At 42.3% G+C, this 23,225-nt stretch overlaps 13 non-coding genes across 13 annotated transcripts; all 13 read right to left on the bottom strand.

Moving 5' to 3' along the window:
- Window positions 1-1,064: 1,064 nt before the first annotated feature.
- LOC134307440 (U1 spliceosomal RNA) lies at window positions 1,065-1,228 on the bottom strand. Its single transcript, XR_010009934.1, has one exon. It is a non-coding gene; the product is annotated as a U1 spliceosomal RNA (small nuclear RNA).
- A 2,482-nt stretch (window positions 1,229-3,710) lies between these two features.
- LOC134307420 (U1 spliceosomal RNA) lies at window positions 3,711-3,874 on the bottom strand. Its single transcript, XR_010009914.1, has one exon. It is a non-coding gene; the product is annotated as a U1 spliceosomal RNA (small nuclear RNA).
- A 1,224-nt stretch (window positions 3,875-5,098) lies between these two features.
- On the bottom strand, window positions 5,099-5,262 carry LOC134307436 (U1 spliceosomal RNA). The gene has a single exon (XR_010009930.1). It is a non-coding gene; the product is annotated as a U1 spliceosomal RNA (small nuclear RNA).
- A 1,233-nt stretch (window positions 5,263-6,495) lies between these two features.
- On the bottom strand, window positions 6,496-6,659 carry LOC134307428 (U1 spliceosomal RNA). The gene has a single exon (XR_010009922.1). It is a non-coding gene; the product is annotated as a U1 spliceosomal RNA (small nuclear RNA).
- Window positions 6,660-7,884: 1,225 nt separating this feature from the next.
- Window positions 7,885-8,048, bottom strand: LOC134307435 (U1 spliceosomal RNA). The gene has a single exon (XR_010009928.1). It is a non-coding gene; the product is annotated as a U1 spliceosomal RNA (small nuclear RNA).
- A 1,233-nt stretch (window positions 8,049-9,281) lies between these two features.
- LOC134307426 (U1 spliceosomal RNA) lies at window positions 9,282-9,445 on the bottom strand. The gene has a single exon (XR_010009920.1). It is a non-coding gene; the product is annotated as a U1 spliceosomal RNA (small nuclear RNA).
- A 2,489-nt stretch (window positions 9,446-11,934) lies between these two features.
- Window positions 11,935-12,098, bottom strand: LOC134307419 (U1 spliceosomal RNA). Its single transcript, XR_010009913.1, has one exon. It is a non-coding gene; the product is annotated as a U1 spliceosomal RNA (small nuclear RNA).
- A 1,223-nt stretch (window positions 12,099-13,321) lies between these two features.
- On the bottom strand, window positions 13,322-13,485 carry LOC134307434 (U1 spliceosomal RNA). The gene has a single exon (XR_010009927.1). It is a non-coding gene; the product is annotated as a U1 spliceosomal RNA (small nuclear RNA).
- Window positions 13,486-14,718: 1,233 nt separating this feature from the next.
- LOC134307431 (U1 spliceosomal RNA) lies at window positions 14,719-14,882 on the bottom strand. The gene has a single exon (XR_010009924.1). It is a non-coding gene; the product is annotated as a U1 spliceosomal RNA (small nuclear RNA).
- Window positions 14,883-16,109: 1,227 nt separating this feature from the next.
- On the bottom strand, window positions 16,110-16,273 carry LOC134307444 (U1 spliceosomal RNA). The gene has a single exon (XR_010009937.1). It is a non-coding gene; the product is annotated as a U1 spliceosomal RNA (small nuclear RNA).
- A 1,233-nt stretch (window positions 16,274-17,506) lies between these two features.
- On the bottom strand, window positions 17,507-17,670 carry LOC134307417 (U1 spliceosomal RNA). Its single transcript, XR_010009911.1, has one exon. It is a non-coding gene; the product is annotated as a U1 spliceosomal RNA (small nuclear RNA).
- Window positions 17,671-19,250: 1,580 nt separating this feature from the next.
- On the bottom strand, window positions 19,251-19,414 carry LOC134307424 (U1 spliceosomal RNA). The gene has a single exon (XR_010009918.1). It is a non-coding gene; the product is annotated as a U1 spliceosomal RNA (small nuclear RNA).
- Window positions 19,415-21,897: 2,483 nt separating this feature from the next.
- Window positions 21,898-22,061, bottom strand: LOC134307418 (U1 spliceosomal RNA). The gene has a single exon (XR_010009912.1). It is a non-coding gene; the product is annotated as a U1 spliceosomal RNA (small nuclear RNA).
- Window positions 22,062-23,225: the final 1,164 nt, after the last annotated feature.

Here is a 23,225-nt window from a genome sequence, read left to right as displayed (position 1 = left end):
AACCAAAACAGAAGAAAAAAATGATCATTTCAAATTGATCTACAAAAAAGAAAAAAGAAAACACTGTAAAAATCCACCTGACAAGCATGCCCTTTACATGTTTGGCATAGCTCAATCATGAAACGGTCAAATTAGCCTAAGAAATAGTGCAAACGGCTAATTATGTGCCCAGTGCTAAAGCTGATCTAAAATACCGGTCTCTTTAACGTTTGTATCAACAAGCTTTTTATGTAAACGCTGCCTATCCAAAAACAGCTCTGGACGACCACTTTTTTTCCAAGGCAAAAACGCCACAAATCCGTTCTTGATCCGAGCTGCAAATCGAAATACGACGAATCAGAATGAAAATCATACAGAACAAGAAACAAAATGAATACGGTCTCGCTCAATTTTACAAGCTCTTGCTTTGCCACCACAGAAATCAAGGGAAAGCGCGAACGCGGTCCCTCATTATCAGAAATTAGCGTTCTATTTCACGTTTGTATCAACAAGCTTTTTATGTAAACGCTGCCTATCCAAAAATAGCTCTGAACGACCACTTTTTTCCCCACGAATCCGTCCAATTGATAGGAACTGCACGCAAAAGAACAACGAATCAGAATGAAAATCATACAGAACAAGAAACTAATTGAATACGGTCGGCTAAAATCTACAAGCTCTATCTTTGCCACCACAGAAATCAGGGGAGAGCGCGAACGCAGTCCCCCACTAACTTTATATATAAGTTAAATATCCTACTGTGTTTTTTCATTTTTTATTTTATTAATAATTTTGGCGATGGGTGCCCTTTTTTTGGCTTGAGCACCTGCCCCCAAAAATGTCTGTGCACGTGCCTGGCCCAGTGCTAAAGCTGATTTAAAATACCGGTCTCTTTAACGTTTGTATCAACAAGCTTTCTATGTAAGCTGCCTTTTATGTTATGCTGCCTTTCCAAAAATAGCTCTGGACGACCACTTTTGTCCCAACGCAAAAATGCCACAAATCCGTTCTCCTGATCCGAGCTGCACATCGAACAACGACGGTCGGCTAAAACCTACAAACTCTATTTTTGCCACCACAGAAATCAGGGGAGAGCGCGAACGCAGTCCCCCACTATCAGAAATTATGCAGTCGAGATTCCCACATTTGGGGAATTCGCAGCGGTCAGCACAACCGGAGTGCAATGGCTGAGCCTCGCCCTGGGTGAACCACCTTCTTGATCATGGTCTCGCCCCTGCCAGGTAAGTATGAGGTGTAGAGGCACCGCCGAACAGAGACACCGAATCACACACCGTTCAAACTCACGGTGAGCTCCACTCGTCTACTCATCACACCAGCACAAACCTCACCGAACGCAAACGCCGCTATTCTGCAACATCAAAACGACCACGCCGACATTTGCCTGAAAATAAGAAAAAAAAAAGAAAAAAAAACACTTGGTTCAACCAAAACAGAAGAAAAAAATGATCATTTCAAATTGATCTACAAAAAAGAAAAGAAAAAACACTGTAAAAATCCACCTGACAAGCATGCCCTTTACAGGTTTGGCATAGCTCAATCATGAAACGGTCAAATTAGCCTAAGAAATAGTGCAAACGGCTAATTATGTGCCCAGTGCTAAAGCTGATCTAAAATACCGGTCTCTTTAACGTTTGTATCAACAAGCTTTTTATGTAAACGCTGCCTATCCAAAAATAGCTCTGGACGACCACTTTTTTTCCAAGGCAAAAACGCCACAAATCCATTCTATCCGAGCTTCAAATCGAAATACGACGAATCAGAACGAAAATCATACAGAACAAGAAAAAAATGAATACGGTCTCGCTCAATTTTACAAGCTCTTGCTTTGCCACCACAGAAATCAAGGGAAAGCGCGAACGCGGTCCCTCATTATCAGAAATTAGCGTTCTATTTCACGTTTGTATCAACAAGCTTTTAATGCAAACGCTGCCTATCCAAAAATAGCTCTGAACTACCACTTTTTGCCCCACGAATCCGTCCAATTGATCGGAACTGCACGCAAAAGAACAACGAATCAGAATGAAAATCATACAGAACAAGAAACTAATTGAATACGGTCGGCTAAAATCTACAAGCTCTATCTTTGCCACCACAGAAATCAGGGAAGAGCGCGAACGCAGTCCCCCACTAACTTTATATATAAGTTAAATATCCTACTGTGTTTTTTCATTTTTTATTTTATTAATAATTTTGGCGATGGGTGCCCTTTTTTTGGCTTGAGCACCTGCCCCCAAAAATGTCTGTGCACGTGCCTGGCCCAGTGCTAAAGCTGATTTAAAATACCGGTCTCTTTAACGTTTGTATCAACAAGCTTTTTATGTAAACGCTGCCTTTCCAAAAATAGCTCTGGACGACCACTTTTGTCCCAACGCAAAAATGCCTGATCCGAGCTGCACATCGAACAAAATCTACAAACTCTATTTTTGCCACCACAGAAATCAGGGGAGAGCGCGAACGCAGTCCCCCACTAACTTTATATATAAGTTAAATATCCTACTGTGTTTTTTCATTTTTTATTTTATTAATAATTTTGGCGATGGGTGCCCTTTTTTTGGCTTGAGCACCTGCCCCCAAAAATGTCTGTGCACGTGCCTGGCCCAGTGCTAAAGCTGATTTAAAATACCGGTCTCTTTAACGTTTGTATCAACAAGCTTTTTATGTAAGCTGCCTTTTATGTTATGCTGCCTTTCCAAAAATAGCTCTGGACGACCACTTTTGTCCCAACGCAAAAATGCCACAAATCCGTTCTCCTGATCCGAGCTGCACATCGAACAACGACGGTCGGCTAAAACCTACAAACTCTATTTTTGCCACCACAGAAATCAGGGGAGAGCGCGAACGCGGTCCCTCATTATCAGAAATTAGCGTTCTATTTCACGTTTGTATCAACAAGCTTTTTATGTAAACGCTGCCTATCCAAAAATAGCTCTGAACGACCACTTTTTTCCCCACGAATGCGTCCAATTGATCGGAACTGCACGCAAAAGAACAACGAATCAGAATGAAAATCATACAGAACAAGAAACTAATTGAATACGGTCGGCTAAAATCTACAAGCTCTATCTTTGCCACCACAGAAATCAGGGGAGAGCGCGAACGCAGTCCCCCACTAACTTTATATATAAGTTAAATATCCTACTGTGTTTTTTCAATTTTTATTTCATTAATAATTTTGGCGATGGGTGCTCTTTATTTGGCTTGAGCACCTGCCCCCAAAAATGTCTGTGCACGTGCCTGGCCCAGTGCTAAAGCTGATTTAAAATACCGGTCTCTTTAGTCAAGAAACTAATTGAATACGGTCGGCTAAAATCTACAAGCTCTATCTTTGCCACCACAGAAATAAGGGGAGAGCGCGAACGCAGTCCCCCACTAACTTTATATATAAGTTAAATATCCTACTGTGTTTTTTCATTTTTTATTTTATTAATAATTTTGGCGATGGGTGCCCTTTTTTTGGCTTGAGCACCTGCCCCCAAAAATGTCTGTGCACGTGCCTGGCCCAGTGCTAAAGCTGATTTAAAATACCGGTCTCTTTAACGTTTGTATCAACAAGCTTTTTATGTAAACGCTGCCTTTCCAAAAATAGCTCTGGACGACCACTTTTGTCCCAACGCAAAAATGCCACAAATCCGTTCTCCTGATCCGAGCAGCACATCGAACAACGACGGTCGGCTAAAATCTGCAAACTCTATTTTTGCCACCACAGAAATCAGGGGAGAGCGCGAACGCAGTCCCCCACAATCAGAAATTATGCAGTCGAGATTCCCACATTTGGGGAATTCGCAGCGGTCAGCACAACCGGAGTGCAATGGCTGAGCCTCGCCCTGGGTGAACCACCTTCTTGATCATGGTCTCGCCCCTGCCAGGTAAGTATGAGGTGTAGAGGCACCGCCGAACAGAGACACCGAATCACACACCGTTCAAACTCACGGTGAGCTCCACTCGTCTACTCATCACACCAGCACAAACCTCACCGAACGCAAACGCCGCTATTCTGCAACATCAAAACGACCACGCCGACATTTGCCTGAAAATAAGAAAAAAAAAAAAAAAAAAAAAACACTTGGTTCAACCAAAACAGAAGAAAAAAATGATCATTTCAAATTGATCTACAAAAAAGAAAAGAAAAAAACACTGTAAAAATCCACCTGACAAGCATGCCCTTTACAGGTTTGGCATAGCTCAATCATGAAACGGTCAAATTAGCCTAAGAAATAGTGCAAACGGCTAATTATGTGCCCAGTGCTAAAGCTGATCTAAAATACCGGTCTCTTTAACGTTTGTATCAACAAGCTTTTTATGTAAACGCTGCCTATCCAAAAATAGCTCTGGACGACCACTTTTTTTCCAAGGCAAAAACGCCACAAATCCGTTCTATCCGAGCTTCAAATCGAAATACGACGAATCAGAACGAAAATCATACAGAACAAGAAAAAAATGAATACGGTCTCGCTCAATTTTACAAGCTCTTGCTTTGCCACCACAGAAATCAAGGGAAAGCGCGAACGCGGTCCCTCATTATCAGAAATTAGCGTTCTATTTCACGTTTGTATCAACAAGCTTTTTATGCAAACGCTGCCTATCCAAAAATAGCTCTGAACTACCACTTTTTGCCCCACGAATCCGTCCAATTGATCGGAACTGCACGCAAAAGAACAACGAATCAGAATGAAAATCATACAGAACAAGAAACTAATTGAATACGGTCGGCTAAAATCTACAAGCTCGAACGCAGTCCCCCACTAACTTTATATATAAGTTAAATATCCTACTGTGTTTTTTCATTTTTTATTTTATTAATAATTTTGGCGATGAGTGCCCTTTTTTTGGCTTGAGCACCTGCCCCCAAAAATGTCTGTGCACGTGCCTGGCCCAGTGCTAAAGCTGATTTAAAATACCGGTCTCTTTAACGTTTGTATCAACAAGCTTTTTATGTAAGCTGCCTTTTATGTTATGCTGCCTTTCCAAAAATAGCTCTGGACGACCACTTTTGTCCCAACGCAAAAATGCCACAAATCCGTTCTCCTGATCCGAGCTGCACATCGAACAACGACGGTCGGCTAAAATCTACAAACTCTATTTTTGCCACCACAGAAATCAGGGGAGAGCGCGAACGCAGTCCCCCACTATCAGAAATGATGCAGTCGAGATTCCCACATTTGGGGAATTCGCAGCGGTCAGCACAACCGGAGTGCAATGGCTGAGCCTCGCCCTGGGTGAACCACCTTCTTGATCATGGTCTCGCTCCTGCCAGGTAAGTATGAGGTGTAGAGGCACCGCCGAACAGAGACACCGAATCACACACCGTTCAAACTCACGGTGAGCTCCACTCGTCTACTCATCACACCAGCACAAAACGCCGCTATTCTGCAACATCAAAACGACCACGCCGACATTTGCCTGAAAATAAGAAAAAAAAACCACTTGGTTCAACCAAAACAGAAGAAAAAAATGATCATTTCAAATTGATCTACAAAAAAGAAAAAAGAAAACACTGTAAAAATCCACCTGACAAGCATGCCCTTTACATGTTTGGCATAGCTCAATCATGAAACGGTCAAATTAGCCTAAGAAATAGTGCAAACGGCTAATTATGTGCCCAGTGCTAAAGCTGATCTAAAATACCGGTCTCTTTAACGTTTGTATCAACAAGCTTTTTATGTAAACGCTGCCTATCCAAAAACAGCTCTGGACGACCACTTTTTTTCCAAGGCAAAAACGCCACAAATCCGTTCTTGATCCGAGCTGCAAATCGAAATACGACGAATCAGAATGAAAATCATACAGAACAAGAAACAAAATGAATACGGTCTCGCTCAATTTTACAAGCTCTTGCTTTGCCACCACAGAAATCAAGGGAAAGCGCGAACGCGGTCCCTCATTATCAGAAATTAGCGTTCTATTTCACGTTTGTATCAACAAGCTTTTTATGTAAACGCTGCCTATCCAAAAATAGCTCTGAACGACCACTTTTTTCCCCACGAATCCGTCCAATTGATAGGAACTGCACGCAAAAGAACAACGAATCAGAATGAAAATCATACAGAACAAGAAACTAATTGAATACGGTCGGCTAAAATCTACAAGCTCTATCTTTGCCACCACAGAAATCAGGGGAGAGCGCGAACGCAGTCCCCCACTAACTTTATATATAAGTTAAATATCCTACTGTGTTTTTTCATTTTTTATTTTATTAATAATTTTGGCGATGGGTGCCCTTTTTTTGGCTTGAGCACCTGCCCCCAAAAATGTCTGTGCACGTGCCTGGCCCAGTGCTAAAGCTGATTTAAAATACCGGTCTCTTTAACGTTTGTATCAACAAGCTTTCTATGTAAGCTGCCTTTTATGTTATGCTGCCTTTCCAAAAATAGCTCTGGACGACCACTTTTGTCCCAACGCAAAAATGCCACAAATCCGTTCTCCTGATCCGAGCTGCACATCGAACAACGACGGTCGGCTAAAACCTACAAACTCTATTTTTGCCACCACAGAAATCAGGGGAGAGCGCGAACGCAGTCCCCCACTATCAGAAATTATGCAGTCGAGATTCCCACATTTGGGGAATTCGCAGCGGTCAGCACAACCGGAGTGCAATGGCTGAGCCTCGCCCTGGGTGAACCACCTTCTTGATCATGGTCTCGCCCCTGCCAGGTAAGTATGAGGTGTAGAGGCACCGCCGAACAGAGACACCGAATCACACACCGTTCAAACTCACGGTGAGCTCCACTCGTCTACTCATCACACCAGCACAAACCTCACCGAACGCAAACGCCGCTATTCTGCAACATCAAAACGACCACGCCGACATTTGCCTGAAAATAAGAAAAAAAAAAAAAAGAAAAAAAACACTTGGTTCAACCAAAACAGAAGAAAAAAATGATCATTTCAAATTGATCTACAAAAAAGAAAAGAAAAAAACACTGTAAAAATCCACCTGACAAGCATGCCCTTTACAGGTTTGGCATAGCTCAATCATGAAACGGTCAAATTAGCCTAAGAAATAGTGCAAACGGCTAATTATGTGCCCAGTGCTAAAGCTGATCTAAAATACCGGTCTCTTTAACGTTTGTATCAACAAGCTTTTTATGTAAACGCTGCCTATCCAAAAATAGCTCTGGACGACCACTTTTTTTCCAAGGCAAAAACGCCACAAATCCGTTCTATCCGAGCTTCAAATCGAAATACGACGAATCAGAACGAAAATCATACAGAACAAGAAAAAAATGAATACGGTCTCGCTCAATTTTACAAGCTCTTGCTTTGCCACCACAGAAATCAAGGGAAAGCGCGAACGCGGTCCCTCATTATCAGAAATTAGCGTTCTATTTCACGTTTGTATCAACAAGCTTTTTATGCAAACGCTGCCTATCCAAAAATAGCTCTGAACTACCACTTTTTGCCCCACGAATCCGTCCAATTGATCGGAACTGCACGCAAAAGAACAACGAATCAGAATGAAAATCATACAGAACAAGAAACTAATTGAATACGGTCGGCTAAAATCTACAAGCTCGAACGCAGTCCCCCACTAACTTTATATATAAGTTAAATATCCTACTGTGTTTTTTCATTTTTTATTTTATTAATAATTTTGGCGATGAGTGCCCTTTTTTTGGCTTGAGCACCTGCCCCCAAAAATGTCTGTGCACGTGCCTGGCCCAGTGCTAAAGCTGATTTAAAATACCGGTCTCTTTAACGTTTGTATCAACAAGCTTTTTATGTAAGCTGCCTTTTATGTTATGCTGCCTTTCCAAAAATAGCTCTGGACGACCACTTTTGTCCCAACGCAAAAATGCCACAAATCCGTTCTCCTGATCCGAGCTGCACATCGAACAACGACGGTCGGCTAAAATCTACAAACTCTATTTTTGCCACCACAGAAATCAGGGGAGAGCGCGAACGCAGTCCCCCACTATCAGAAATGATGCAGTCGAGATTCCCACATTTGGGGAATTCGCAGCGGTCAGCACAACCGGAGTGCAATGGCTGAGCCTCGCCCTGGGTGAACCACCTTCTTGATCATGGTCTCGCTCCTGCCAGGTAAGTATGAGGTGTAGAGGCACCGCCGAACAGAGACACCGAATCACACACCGTTCAAACTCACGGTGAGCTCCACTCGTCTACTCATCACACCAGCACAAAACGCCGCTATTCTGCAACATCAAAACGACCACGCCGACATTTGCCTGAAAATAAGAAAAAAAAACCACTTGGTTCAACCAAAACAGAAGAAAAAAATGATCATTTCAAATTGATCTACAAAAAAGAAAAAAGAAAACACTGTAAAAATCCACCTGACAAGCATGCCCTTTACATGTTTGGCATAGCTCAATCATGAAACGGTCAAATTAGCCTAAGAAATAGTGCAAACGGCTAATTATGTGCCCAGTGCTAAAGCTGATCTAAAATACCGGTCTCTTTAACGTTTGTATCAACAAGCTTTTTATGTAAACGCTGCCTATCCAAAAACAGCTCTGGACGACCACTTTTTTTCCAAGGCAAAAACGCCACAAATCCGTTCTTGATCCGAGCTGCAAATCGAAATACGACGAATCAGAATGAAAATCATACAGAACAAGAAACAAAATGAATACGGTCTCGCTCAATTTTACAAGCTCTTGCTTTGCCACCACAGAAATCAAGGGAAAGCGCGAACGCGGTCCCTCATTATCAGAAATTAGCGTTCTATTTCACGTTTGTATCAACAAGCTTTTTATGTAAACGCTGCCTATCCAAAAATAGCTCTGAACGACCACTTTTTTCCCCACGAATCCGTCCAATTGATAGGAACTGCACGCAAAAGAACAACGAATCAGAATGAAAATCATACAGAACAAGAAACTAATTGAATACGGTCGGCTAAAATCTACAAGCTCTATCTTTGCCACCACAGAAATCAGGGGAGAGCGCGAACGCAGTCCCCCACTAACTTTATATATAAGTTAAATATCCTACTGTGTTTTTTCATTTTTTATTTTATTAATAATTTTGGCGATGGGTGCCCTTTTTTTGGCTTGAGCACCTGCCCCCAAAAATGTCTGTGCACGTGCCTGGCCCAGTGCTAAAGCTGATTTAAAATACCGGTCTCTTTAACGTTTGTATCAACAAGCTTTCTATGTAAGCTGCCTTTTATGTTATGCTGCCTTTCCAAAAATAGCTCTGGACGACCACTTTTGTCCCAACGCAAAAATGCCACAAATCCGTTCTCCTGATCCGAGCTGCACATCGAACAACGACGGTCGGCTAAAACCTACAAACTCTATTTTTGCCACCACAGAAATCAGGGGAGAGCGCGAACGCAGTCCCCCACTATCAGAAATTATGCAGTCGAGATTCCCACATTTGGGGAATTCGCAGCGGTCAGCACAACCGGAGTGCAATAGCTGAGCCTCGCCCTGGGTGAACCACCTTCTTGATCATGGTCTCGCCCCTGCCAGGTAAGTATGAGGTGTAGAGGCACCGCCGAACAGAGACACCGAATCACACACCGTTCAAACTCACGGTGAGCTCCACTCGTCTACTCATCACACCAGCACAAACCTCACCGAACGCAAACGCCGCTATTCTGCAACATCAAAACGACCACGCCGACATTTGCCTGAAAATAAGAAAAAAAAAAAAAAAAAAAAAAAAAACACTTGGTTCAACCAAAACAGAAGAAAAAAATGATCATTTCAAATTGATCTACAAAAAAGAAAAGAAAAAAACACTGTAAAAATCCACCTGACAAGCATGCCCTTTACAGGTTTGGCATAGCTCAATCATGAAACGGTCAAATTAGCCTAAGAAATAGTGCAAACGGCTAATTATGTGCCCAGTGCTAAAGCTGATCTAAAATACCGGTCTCTTTAACGTTTGTATCAACAAGCTTTTTATGTAAACGCTGCCTATCCAAAAATAGCTCTGGACGACCACTTTTTTTCCAAGGCAAAAACGCCACAAATCCGTTCTATCCGAGCTTCAAATCGAAATACGACGAATCAGAACGAAAATCATACAGAACAAGAAAAAAATGAATACGGTCTCGCTCAATTTTACAAGCTCTTGCTTTGCCACCACAGAAATCAAGGGAAAGCGCGAACGCGGTCCCTCATTATCAGAAATTAGCGTTCTATTTCACGTTTGTATCAACAAGCTTTTTATGCAAACGCTGCCTATCCAAAAATAGCTCTGAACTACCACTTTTTGCCCCACGAATCCGTCCAATTGATCGGAACTGCACGCAAAAGAACAACGAATCAGAATGAAAATCATACAGAACAAGAAACTAATTGAATACGGTCGGCTAAAATCTACAAGCTCTATCTTTGCCACCACAGAAATCAGGGAAGAGCGCGAACGCAGTCCCCCACTAACTTTATATATAAGTTAAATATCCTACTGTGTTTTTTCATTTTTTATTTTATTAATAATTTTGGCGATGGGTGCCCTTTTTTTGGCTTGAGCACCTGCCCCCAAAAATGTCTGTGCACGTGCCTGGCCCAGTGCTAAAGCTGATTTAAAATACCGGTCTCTTTAACGTTTGTATCAACAAGCTTTTTATGTAAACGCTGCCTTTCCAAAAATAGCTCTGGACGACCACTTTTGTCCCAACGCAAAAATGCCTGATCCGAGCTGCACATCGAACAAAATCTACAAACTCTATTTTTGCCACCACAGAAATCAGGGGAGAGCGCGAACGCAGTCCCCCACTAACTTTATATATAAGTTAAATATCCTACTGTGTTTTTTCATTTTTTATTTTATTAATAATTTTGGCGATGGGTGCCCTTTTTTTGGCTTGAGCACCTGCCCCCAAAAATGTCTGTGCACGTGCCTGGCCCAGTGCTAAAGCTGATTTAAAATACCGGTCTCTTTAACGTTTGTATCAACAAGCTTTTTATGTAAGCTGCCTTTTATGTTATGCTGCCTTTCCAAAAATAGCTCTGGACGACCACTTTTGTCCCAACGCAAAAATGCCACAAATCCGTTCTCCTGATCCGAGCTGCACATCGAACAACGACGGTCGGCTAAAACCTACAAACTCTATTTTTGCCACCACAGAAATCAGGGGAGAGCGCGAACGCGGTCCCTCATTATCAGAAATTAGCGTTCTATTTCACGTTTGTATCAACAAGCTTTTTATGTAAACGCTGCCTATCCAAAAATAGCTCTGAACGACCACTTTTTTCCCCACGAATGCGTCCAATTGATCGGAACTGCACGCAAAAGAACAACGAATCAGAATGAAAATCATACAGAACAAGAAACTAATTGAATACGGTCGGCTAAAATCTACAAGCTCTATCTTTGCCACCACAGAAATCAGGGGAGAGCGCGAACGCAGTCCCCCACTAACTTTATATATAAGTTAAATATCCTACTGTGTTTTTTCAATTTTTATTTCATTAATAATTTTGGCGATGGGTGCTCTTTATTTGGCTTGAGCACCTGCCCCCAAAAATGTCTGTGCACGTGCCTGGCCCAGTGCTAAAGCTGATTTAAAATACCGGTCTCTTTAGTCAAGAAACTAATTGAATACGGTCGGCTAAAATCTACAAGCTCTATCTTTGCCACCACAGAAATCAGGGGAGAGCGCGAACGCAGTCCCCCACTAACTTTATATATAAGTTAAATATCCTACTGTGTTTTTTCATTTTTTATTTCATTAATAATTTTGGCGATGGGTGCCCTTTTTTTGGCTTGAGCACCTGCCCCCAAAAATGTCTGTGCACGTGCCTGGCCCAGTGCTAAAGCTGATTTAAAATACCGGTCTCTTTAACGTTTGTATCAACAAGCTTTTTATGTAAACGCTGCCTTTCCAAAAATAGCTCTGGACGACCACTTTTGTCCCAACGCAAAAATGCCACAAATCCGTTCTCCTGATCCGAGCAGCACATCGAACAACGACGGTCGGCTAAAATCTGCAAACTCTATTTTTGCCACCACAGAAATCAGGGGAGAGCGCGAACGCAGTCCCCCACAATCAGAAATTATGCAGTCGAGATTCCCACATTTGGGGAATTCGCAGCGGTCAGCACAACCGGAGTGCAATGGCTGAGCCTCGCCCTGGGTGAACCACCTTCTTGATCATGGTCTCGCCCCTGCCAGGTAAGTATGAGGTGTAGAGGCACCGCCGAACAGAGACACCGAATCACACACCGTTCAAACTCACGGTGAGCTCCACTCGTCTACTCATCACACCAGCACAAACCTCACCGAACGCAAACGCCGCTATTCTGCAACATCAAAACGACCACGCCGACATTTGCCTGAAAATAAGAAAAAAAAAAAAAGAAAAAAACACTTGGTTCAACCAAAACAGAAGAAAAAAATGATCATTTCAAATTGATCTACAAAAAAGAAAAGAAAAAAACACTGTAAAAATCCACCTGACAAGCATGCCCTTTACAGGTTTGGCATAGCTCAATCATGAAACGGTCAAATTAGCCTAAGAAATAGTGCAAACGGCTAATTATGTGCCCAGTGCTAAAGCTGATCTAAAATACCGGTCTCTTTAACGTTTGTATCAACAAGCTTTTTATGTAAACGCTGCCTATCCAAAAATAGCTCTGGACGACCACTTTTTTTCCAAGGCAAAAACGCCACAAATCCGTTCTATCCGAGCTTCAAATCGAAATACGACGAATCAGAACGAAAATCATACAGAACAAGAAAAAAATGAATACGGTCTCGCTCAATTTTACAAGCTCTTGCTTTGCCACCACAGAAATCAAGGGAAAGCGCGAACGCGGTCCCTCATTATCAGAAATTAGCGTTCTATTTCACGTTTGTATCAACAAGCTTTTTATGCAAACGCTGCCTATCCAAAAATAGCTCTGAACTACCACTTTTTGCCCCACGAATCCGTCCAATTGATCGGAACTGCACGCAAAAGAACAACGAATCAGAATGAAAATCATACAGAACAAGAAACTAATTGAATACGGTCGGCTAAAATCTACAAGCTCGAACGCAGTCCCCCACTAACTTTATATATAAGTTAAATATCCTACTGTGTTTTTTCATTTTTTATTTTATTAATAATTTTGGCGATGAGTGCCCTTTTTTTGGCTTGAGCACCTGCCCCCAAAAATGTCTGTGCACGTGCCTGGCCCAGTGCTAAAGCTGATTTAAAATACCGGTCTCTTTAACGTTTGTATCAACAAGCTTTTTATGTAAGCTGCCTTTTATGTTATGCTGCCTTTCCAAAAATAGCTCTGGACGACCACTTTTGTCCCAACGCAAAAATGCCACAAATCCGTTCTCCTGATCCGAGCTGCACATCGAACAACGACGGTCGGCTAAAATCTACAAACTCTATTTTTGCCACCACAGAAATCAGGGGAGAGCGCGAACGCAGTCCCCCACTATCAGAAATGATGCAGTCGAGATTCCCACATTTGGGGAATTCGCAGCGGTCAGCACAACCGGAGTGCAATGGCTGAGCCTCGCCCTGGGTGAACCACCTTCTTGATCATGGTCTCGCTCCTGCCAGGTAAGTATGAGGTGTAGAGGCACCGCCGAACAGAGACACCGAATCACACACCGTTCAAACTCACGGTGAGCTCCACTCGTCTACTCATCACACCAGCACAAAACGCCGCTATTCTGCAACATCAAAACGACCACGCCGACATTTGCCTGAAAATAAGAAAAAAAAACCACTTGGTTCAACCAAAACAGAAGAAAAAAATGATCATTTCAAATTGATCTACAAAAAAGAAAAAAGAAAACACTGTAAAAATCCACCTGACAAGCATGCCCTTTACATGTTTGGCATAGCTCAATCATGAAACGGTCAAATTAGCCTAAGAAATAGTGCAAACGGCTAATTATGTGCCCAGTGCTAAAGCTGATCTAAAATACCGGTCTCTTTAACGTTTGTATCAACAAGCTTTTTATGTAAACGCTGCCTATCCAAAAACAGCTCTGGACGACCACTTTTTTTCCAAGGCAAAAACGCCACAAATCCGTTCTTGATCCGAGCTGCAAATCGAAATACGACGAATCAGAATGAAAATCATACAGAACAAGAAACAAAATGAATACGGTCTCGCTCAATTTTACAAGCTCTTGCTTTGCCACCACAGAAATCAAGGGAAAGCGCGAACGCGGTCCCTCATTATCAGAAATTAGCGTTCTATTTCACGTTTGTATCAACAAGCTTTTTATGTAAACGCTGCCTATCCAAAAATAGCTCTGAACGACCACTTTTTTCCCCACGAATCCGTCCAATTGATAGGAACTGCACGCAAAAGAACAACGAATCAGAATGAAAATCATACAGAACAAGAAACTAATTGAATACGGTCGGCTAAAATCTACAAGCTCTATCTTTGCCACCACAGAAATCAGGGGAGAGCGCGAACGCAGTCCCCCACTAACTTTATATATAAGTTAAATATCCTACTGTGTTTTTTCATTTTTTATTTTATTAATAATTTTGGCGATGGGTGCCCTTTTTTTGGCTTGAGCACCTGCCCCCAAAAATGTCTGTGCACGTGCCTGGCCCAGTGCTAAAGCTGATTTAAAATACCGGTCTCTTTAACGTTTGTATCAACAAGCTTTCTATGTAAGCTGCCTTTTATGTTATGCTGCCTTTCCAAAAATAGCTCTGGACGACCACTTTTGTCCCAACGCAAAAATGCCACAAATCCGTTCTCCTGATCCGAGCTGCACATCGAACAACGACGGTCGGCTAAAACCTACAAACTCTATTTTTGCCACCACAGAAATCAGGGAAGAGCGCGAACGCAGTCCCCCACTATCAGAAATTATGCAGTCGAGATTCCCACATTTGGGGAATTCGCAGCGGTCAGCACAACCGGAGTGCAATAGCTGAGCCTCGCCCTGGGTGAACCACCTTCTTGATCATGGTCTCGCCCCTGCCAGGTAAGTATGAGGTGTAGAGGCACCGCCGAACAGAGACACCGAATCACACACCGTTCAAACTCACGGTGAGCTCCACTCGTCTACTCATCACACCAGCACAAACCTCACCGAACGCAAACGCCGCTATTCTGCAACATCAAAACGACCACGCCGACATTTGCCTGAAAATAAGAAAAAAAAAAAAAAAAAAAAAAAAACACTTGGTTCAACCAAAACAGAAGAAAAAAATGATCATTTCAAATTGATCTACAAAAAAGAAAAGAAAAAAACACTGTAAAAATCCACCTGACAAGCATGCCCTTTACAGGTTTGGCATAGCTCAATCATGAAACGGTCAAATTAGCCTAAGAAATAGTGCAAACGGCTAATTATGTGCCCAGTGCTAAAGCTGATCTAAAATACCGGTCTCTTTAACGTTTGTATCAACAAGCTTTTTATGTAAACGCTGCCTATCCAAAAATAGCTCTGGACGACCACTTTTTTTCCAAGGCAAAAACGCCACAAATCCGTTCTATCCGAGCTTCAAATCGAAATACGACGAATCAGAACGAAAATCATACAGAACAAGAAAAAAATGAATACGGTCTCGCTCAATTTTACAAGCTCTTGCTTTGCCACCACAGAAATCAAGGGAAAGCGCGAACGCGGTCCCTCATTATCAGAAATTAGCGTTCTATTTCACGTTTGTATCAACAAGCTTTTTATGCAAACGCTGCCTATCCAAAAATAGCTCTGAACTACCACTTTTTGCCCCACGAATCCGTCCAATTGATCGGAACTGCACGCAAAAGAACAACGAATCAGAATGAAAATCATACAGAACAAGAAACTAATTGAATACGGTCGGCTAAAATCTACAAGCTCGAACGCAGTCCCCCACTAACTTTATATATAAGTTAAATATCCTACTGTGTTTTTTCATTTTTTATTTTATTAATAATTTTGGCGATGAGTGCCCTTTTTTTGGCTTGAGCACCTGCCCCCAAAAATGTCTGTGCACGTGCCTGGCCCAGTGCTAAAGCTGATTTAAAATACCGGTCTCTTTAACGTTTGTATCAACAAGCTTTTTATGTAAGCTGCCTTTTATGTTATGCTGCCTTTCCAAAAATAGCTCTGGACGACCACTTTTGTCCCAACGCAAAAATGCCACAAATCCGTTCTCCTGATCCGAGCTGCACATCGAACAACGACGGTCGGCTAAAATCTACAAACTCTATTTTTGCCACCACAGAAATCAGGGGAGAGCGCGAACGCAGTCCCCCACTATCAGAAATGATGCAGTCGAGATTCCCACATTTGGGGAATTCGCAGCGGTCAGCACAACCGGAGTGCAATGGCTGAGCCTCGCCCTGGGTGAACCACCTTCTTGATCATGGTCTCGCTTCTGCCAGGTAAGTATGAGGTGTAGAGGCACCGCCGAACAGAGACACCGAATCACACACCGTTCAAACTCACGGTGAGCTCCACTCGTCTACTCATCACACCAGCACAAAACGCCGCTATTCTGCAACATCAAAACGACCACGCCGACATTTGCCTGAAAATAAGAAAAAAAAACCACTTGGTTCAACCAAAACAGAAGAAAAAAATGATCATTTCAAATTGATCTACAAAAAAGAAAAAAGAAAACACTGTAAAAATCCACCTGACAAGCATGCCCTTTACATGTTTGGCATAGCTCAATCATGAAACGGTCAAATTAGCCTAAGAAATAGTGCAAACGGCTAATTATGTGCCCAGTGCTAAAGCTGATCTAAAATACCGGTCTCTTTAACGTTTGTATCAACAAGCTTTTTATGTAAACGCTGCCTATCCAAAAACAGCTCTGGACGACCACTTTTTTTCCAAGGCAAAAACGCCACAAATCCGTTCTTGATCCGAGCTGCAAATCGAAATACGACGAATCAGAATGAAAATCATACAGAACAAGAAACAAAATGAATACGGTCTCGCTCAATTTTACAAGCTCTTGCTTTGCCACCACAGAAATCAAGGGAAAGCGCGAACGCGGTCCCTCATTATCAGAAATTAGCGTTCTATTTCACGTTTGTATCAACAAGCTTTTTATGTAAACGCTGCCTATCCAAAAATAGCTCTGAACGACCACTTTTTTCCCCACGAATCCGTCCAATTGATAGGAACTGCACGCAAAAGAACAACGAATCAGAATGAAAATCATACAGAACAAGAAACTAATTGAATACGGTCGGCTAAAATCTACAAGCTCTATCTTTGCCACCACAGAAATCAGGGGAGAGCGCGAACGCAGTCCCCCACTAACTTTATATATAAGTTAAATATCCTACTGTGTTTTTTCATTTTTTATTTTATTAATAATTTTGGCGATGGGTGCCCTTTTTTTGGCTTGAGCACCTGCCCCCAAAAATGTCTGTGCACGTGCCTGGCCCAGTGCTAAAGCTGATTTAAAATACCGGTCTCTTTAACGTTTGTATCAACAAGCTTTCTATGTAAGCTGCCTTTTATGTTATGCTGCCTTTCCAAAAATAGCTCTGGACGACCACTTTTGTCCCAACGCAAAAATGCCACAAATCCGTTCTCCTGATCCGAGCTGCACATCGAACAACGACGGTCGGCTAAAACCTACAAACTCTATTTTTGCCACCACAGAAATCAGGGGAGAGCGCGAACGCAGTCCCCCACTATCAGAAATTATGCAGTCGAGATTCCCACATTTGGGGAATTCGCAGCGGTCAGCACAACCGGAGTGCAATGGCTGAGCCTCGCCCTGGGTGAACCACCTTCTTGATCATGGTCTCGCCCCTGCCAGGTAAGTATGAGGTGTAGAGGCACCGCCGAACAGAGACACCGAATCACACACCGTTCAAACTCACGGTGAGCTCCACTCGTCTACTCATCACACCAGCACAAACCTCACCGAACGCAAACGCCGCTATTCTGCAACATCAAAACGACCACGCCGACATTTGCCTGAAAATAAGAAAAAAAAAAGAAAAAAAAACACTTGGTTCAACCAAAACAGAAGAAAAAAATGATCATTTCAAATTGATCTACAAAAAAGAAAAGAAAAAACACTGTAAAAATCCACCTGACAAGCATGCCCTTTACAGGTTTGGCATAGCTCAATCATGAAACGGTCAAATTAGCCTAAGAAATAGTGCAAACGGCTAATTATGTGCCCAGTGCTAAAGCTGATCTAAAATACCGGTCTCTTTAACGTTTGTATCAACAAGCTTTTTATGTAAACGCTGCCTATCCAAAAATAGCTCTGGACGACCACTTTTTTTCCAAGGCAAAAACGCCACAAATCCGTTCTATCCGAGCTTCAAATCGAAATACGACGAATCAGAACGAAAATCATACAGAACAAGAAAAAAATGAATACGGTCTCGCTCAATTTTACAAGCTCTTGCTTTGCCACCACAGAAATCAAGGGAAAGCGCGAACGCGGTCCCTCATTATCAGAAATTAGCGTTCTATTTCACGTTTGTATCAACAAGCTTTTTATGCAAACGCTGCCTATCCAAAAATAGCTCTGAACTACCACTTTTTGCCCCACGAATCCGTCCAATTGATCGGAACTGCACGCAAAAGAACAACGAATCAGAATGAAAATCATACAGAACAAGAAACTAATTGAATACGGTCGGCTAAAATCTACAAGCTCTATCTTTGCCACCACAGAAATCAGGGAAGAGCGCGAACGCAGTCCCCCACTAACTTTATATATAAGTTAAATATCCTACTGTGTTTTTTCATTTTTTATTTTATTAATAATTTTGGCGATGGGTGCCCTTTTTTTGGCTTGAGCACCTGCCCCCAAAAATGTCTGTGCACGTGCCTGGCCCAGTGCTAAAGCTGATTTAAAATACCGGTCTCTTTAACGTTTGTATCAACAAGCTTTTTATGTAAACGCTGCCTTTCCAAAAATAGCTCTGGACGACCACTTTTGTCCCAACGCAAAAATGCCTGATCCGAGCTGCACATCGAACAAAATCTACAAACTCTATTTTTGCCACCACAGAAATCAGGGGAGAGCGCGAACGCAGTCCCCCACTAACTTTATATATAAGTTAAATATCCTACTGTGTTTTTTCATTTTTTATTTTATTAATAATTTTGGCGATGGGTGCCCTTTTTTTGGCTTGAGCACCTGCCCCCAAAAATGTCTGTGCACGTGCCTGGCCCAGTGCTAAAGCTGATTTAAAATACCGGTCTCTTTAACGTTTGTATCAACAAGCTTTTTATGTAAACGCTGCCTTTCCAAAAATAGCTCTGGACGACCACTTTTATACCAACGCAAAAATGCCACAAATCCGTTCTCCTGATCCGAGCTGCACATCGAACAACGACGGTCGGCTAAAATCTGCAAACTCTATTTTTGCCACCACAGAAATCAGGGGAGAGCGCGAACGCAGTCCCCCACTATCAGAAATTATGCAGTCGAGATTCCCACATTTGGGGAATTCGCAGCAGTCAGCACAACCAGAGTGCAATGGCTGAGCCTCGCCCTGGGTGAACCACCTTCTTGATCATGGTCTCGCCCCTGCCAGGTAAGTATGAGGTGTAGAAGCACCGCCGAACAGAGACACCGAATCACACACCGTTCAAACTCACGGTGAGCTCCACTCGTCTACTCATCACACCAGCACAAACCTCACCGAACGCAAACGCCGCTATTCTGCAACATCAAAACGACCACGCCGACATTTGCCTGAAAATAAGAAAAAAAAAAAAAAAAAAAAACACTTGGTTCAACCAAAACAGAAGAAAAAAATGATCATTTCAAATTGATCTACAAAAAAGAAAAGAAAAAACACTGTAAAAATCCACCTGACAAGCATGCCCTTTACAGGTTTGGCATAGCTCAATCATGAAACGGTCAAATTAGCCTAAAAAATAGTGCAAACGGCTAATTATGTGCCCAGTGCTAAAGCTGATCTAAAATACCGGTCTCTTTAACGTTTGTATCAACAAGCTTTTTATGTAAACGCTGCCTATCCAAAAATAGCTCTGGACGACCACTTTTTTTCCAAGGCAAAAACGCCACAAATCCATTCTATCCGAGCTTCAAATCGAAATACGACGAATCAGAACGAAAATCATACAGAACAAGAAAAAAATGAATACGGTCTCGCTCAATTTTACAAGCTCTTGCTTTGCCACCACAGAAATCAAGGGAAAGCGCGAACGCGGTCCCTCATTATCAGAAATTAGCGTTCTATTTCACGTTTGTATCAACAAGCTTTTAATGCAAACGCTGCCTATCCAAAAATAGCTCTGAACTACCACTTTTTGCCCCACGAATCCGTCCAATTGATCGGAACTGCACGCAAAAGAACAACGAATCAGAATGAAAATCATACAGAACAAGAAACTAATTGAATACGGTCGGCTAAAATCTACAAGCTCTATCTTTGCCACCACAGAAATCAGGGAAGAGCGCGAACGCAGTCCCCCACTAACTTTATATATAAGTTAAATATCCTACTGTGTTTTTTCATTTTTTATTTTATTAATAATTTTGGCGATGGGTGCCCTTTTTTTGGCTTGAGCACCTGCCCCCAAAAATGTCTGTGCACGTGCCTGGCCCAGTGCTAAAGCTGATTTAAAATACCGGTCTCTTTAACGTTTGTATCAACAAGCTTTTTATGTAAACGCTGCCTTTCCAAAAATAGCTCTGGACGACCACTTTTGTCCCAACGCAAAAATGCCTGATCCGAGCTGCACATCGAACAAAATCTACAAACTCTATTTTTGCCACCACAGAAATCAGGGGAGAGCGCGAACGCAGTCCCCCACTAACTTTATATATAAGTTAAATATCCTACTGTGTTTTTTCATTTTTTATTTTATTAATAATTTTGGCGATGGGTGCCCTTTTTTTGGCTTGAGCACCTGCCCCCAAAAATGTCTGTGCACGTGCCTGGCCCAGTGCTAAAGCTGATTTAAAATACCGGTCTCTTTAACGTTTGTATCAACAAGCTTTTTATGTAAGCTGCCTTTTATGTTATGCTGCCTTTCCAAAAATAGCTCTGGACGACCACTTTTGTCCCAACGCAAAAATGCCACAAATCCGTTCTCCTGATCCGAGCTGCACATCGAACAACGACGGTCGGCTAAAACCTACAAACTCTATTTTTGCCACCACAGAAATCAGGGGAGAGCGCGAACGCGGTCCCTCATTATCAGAAATTAGCGTTCTATTTCACGTTTGTATCAACAAGCTTTTTATGTAAACGCTGCCTATCCAAAAATAGCTCTGAACGACCACTTTTTTCCCCACGAATGCGTCCAATTGATCGGAACTGCACGCAAAAGAACAACGAATCAGAATGAAAATCATACAGAACAAGAAACTAATTGAATACGGTCGGCTAAAATCTACAAGCTCTATCTTTGCCACCACAGAAATCAGGGGAGAGCGCGAACGCAGTCCCCCACTAACTTTATATATAAGTTAAATATCCTACTGTGTTTTTTCAATTTTTATTTCATTAATAATTTTGGCGATGGGTGCTCTTTATTTGGCTTGAGCACCTGCCCCCAAAAATGTCTGTGCACGTGCCTGGCCCAGTGCTAAAGCTGATTTAAAATACCGGTCTCTTTAGTCAAGAAACTAATTGAATACGGTCGGCTAAAATCTACAAGCTCTATCTTTGCCACCACAGAAATAAGGGGAGAGCGCGAACGCAGTCCCCCACTAACTTTATATATAAGTTAAATATCCTACTGTGTTTTTTCATTTTTTATTTTATTAATAATTTTGGCGATGGGTGCCCTTTTTTTGGCTTGAGCACCTGCCCCCAAAAATGTCTGTGCACGTGCCTGGCCCAGTGCTAAAGCTGATTTAAAATACCGGTCTCTTTAACGTTTGTATCAACAAGCTTTTTATGTAAACGCTGCCTTTCCAAAAATAGCTCTGGACGACCACTTTTGTCCCAACGCAAAAATGCCACAAATCCGTTCTCCTGATCCGAGCAGCACATCGAACAACGACGGTCGGCTAAAATCTGCAAACTCTATTTTTGCCACCACAGAAATCAGGGGAGAGCGCGAACGCAGTCCCCCACAATCAGAAATTATGCAGTCGAGATTCCCACATTTGGGGAATTCGCAGCGGTCAGCACAACCGGAGTGCAATGGCTGAGCCTCGCCCTGGGTGAACCACCTTCTTGATCATGGTCTCGCCCCTGCCAGGTAAGTATGAGGTGTAGAGGCACCGCCGAACAGAGACACCGAATCACACACCGTTCAAACTCACGGTGAGCTCCACTCGTCTACTCATCACACCAGCACAAACCTCACCGAACGCAAACGCCGCTATTCTGCAACATCAAAACGACCACGCCGACATTTGCCTGAAAATAAGAAAAAAAAAAAAAAAAAAAAAACACTTGGTTCAACCAAAACAGAAGAAAAAAATGATCATTTCAAATTGATCTACAAAAAAGAAAAGAAAAAAACACTGTAAAAATCCACCTGACAAGCATGCCCTTTACAGGTTTGGCATAGCTCAATCATGAAACGGTCAAATTAGCCTAAGAAATAGTGCAAACGGCTAATTATGTGCCCAGTGCTAAAGCTGATCTAAAATACCGGTCTCTTTAACGTTTGTATCAACAAGCTTTTTATGTAAACGCTGCCTATCCAAAAATAGCTCTGGACGACCACTTTTTTTCCAAGGCAAAAACGCCACAAATCCGTTCTATCCGAGCTTCAAATCGAAATACGACGAATCAGAACGAAAATCATACAGAACAAGAAAAAAATGAATACGGTCTCGCTCAATTTTACAAGCTCTTGCTTTGCCACCACAGAAATCAAGGGAAAGCGCGAACGCGGTCCCTCATTATCAGAAATTAGCGTTCTATTTCACGTTTGTATCAACAAGCTTTTTATGCAAACGCTGCCTATCCAAAAATAGCTCTGAACTACCACTTTTTGCCCCACGAATCCGTCCAATTGATCGGAACTGCACGCAAAAGAACAACGAATCAGAATGAAAATCATACAGAACAAGAAACTAATTGAATACGGTCGGCTAAAATCTACAAGCTCGAACGCAGTCCCCCACTAACTTTATATATAAGTTAAATATCCTACTGTGTTTTTTCATTTTTTATTTTATTAATAATTTTGGCGATGAGTGCCCTTTTTTTGGCTTGAGCACCTGCCCCCAAAAATGTCTGTGCACGTGCCTGGCCCAGTGCTAAAGCTGATTTAAAATACCGGTCTCTTTAACGTTTGTATCAACAAGCTTTTTATGTAAGCTGCCTTTTATGTTATGCTGCCTTTCCAAAAATAGCTCTGGACGACCACTTTTGTCCCAACGCAAAAATGCCACAAATCCGTTCTCCTGATCCGAGCTG

Source organism: Trichomycterus rosablanca, unplaced genomic scaffold (genome assembly GCF_030014385.1).
Source record: "Trichomycterus rosablanca isolate fTriRos1 unplaced genomic scaffold, fTriRos1.hap1 scaffold_271, whole genome shotgun sequence".
Taxonomy (NCBI): Eukaryota; Metazoa; Chordata; class Actinopteri; order Siluriformes; family Trichomycteridae; genus Trichomycterus; species Trichomycterus rosablanca.
The sequence above is the reverse complement of the archived record's forward strand: the minus strand, read 5'-3'. Positions and strand labels throughout refer to the sequence as shown.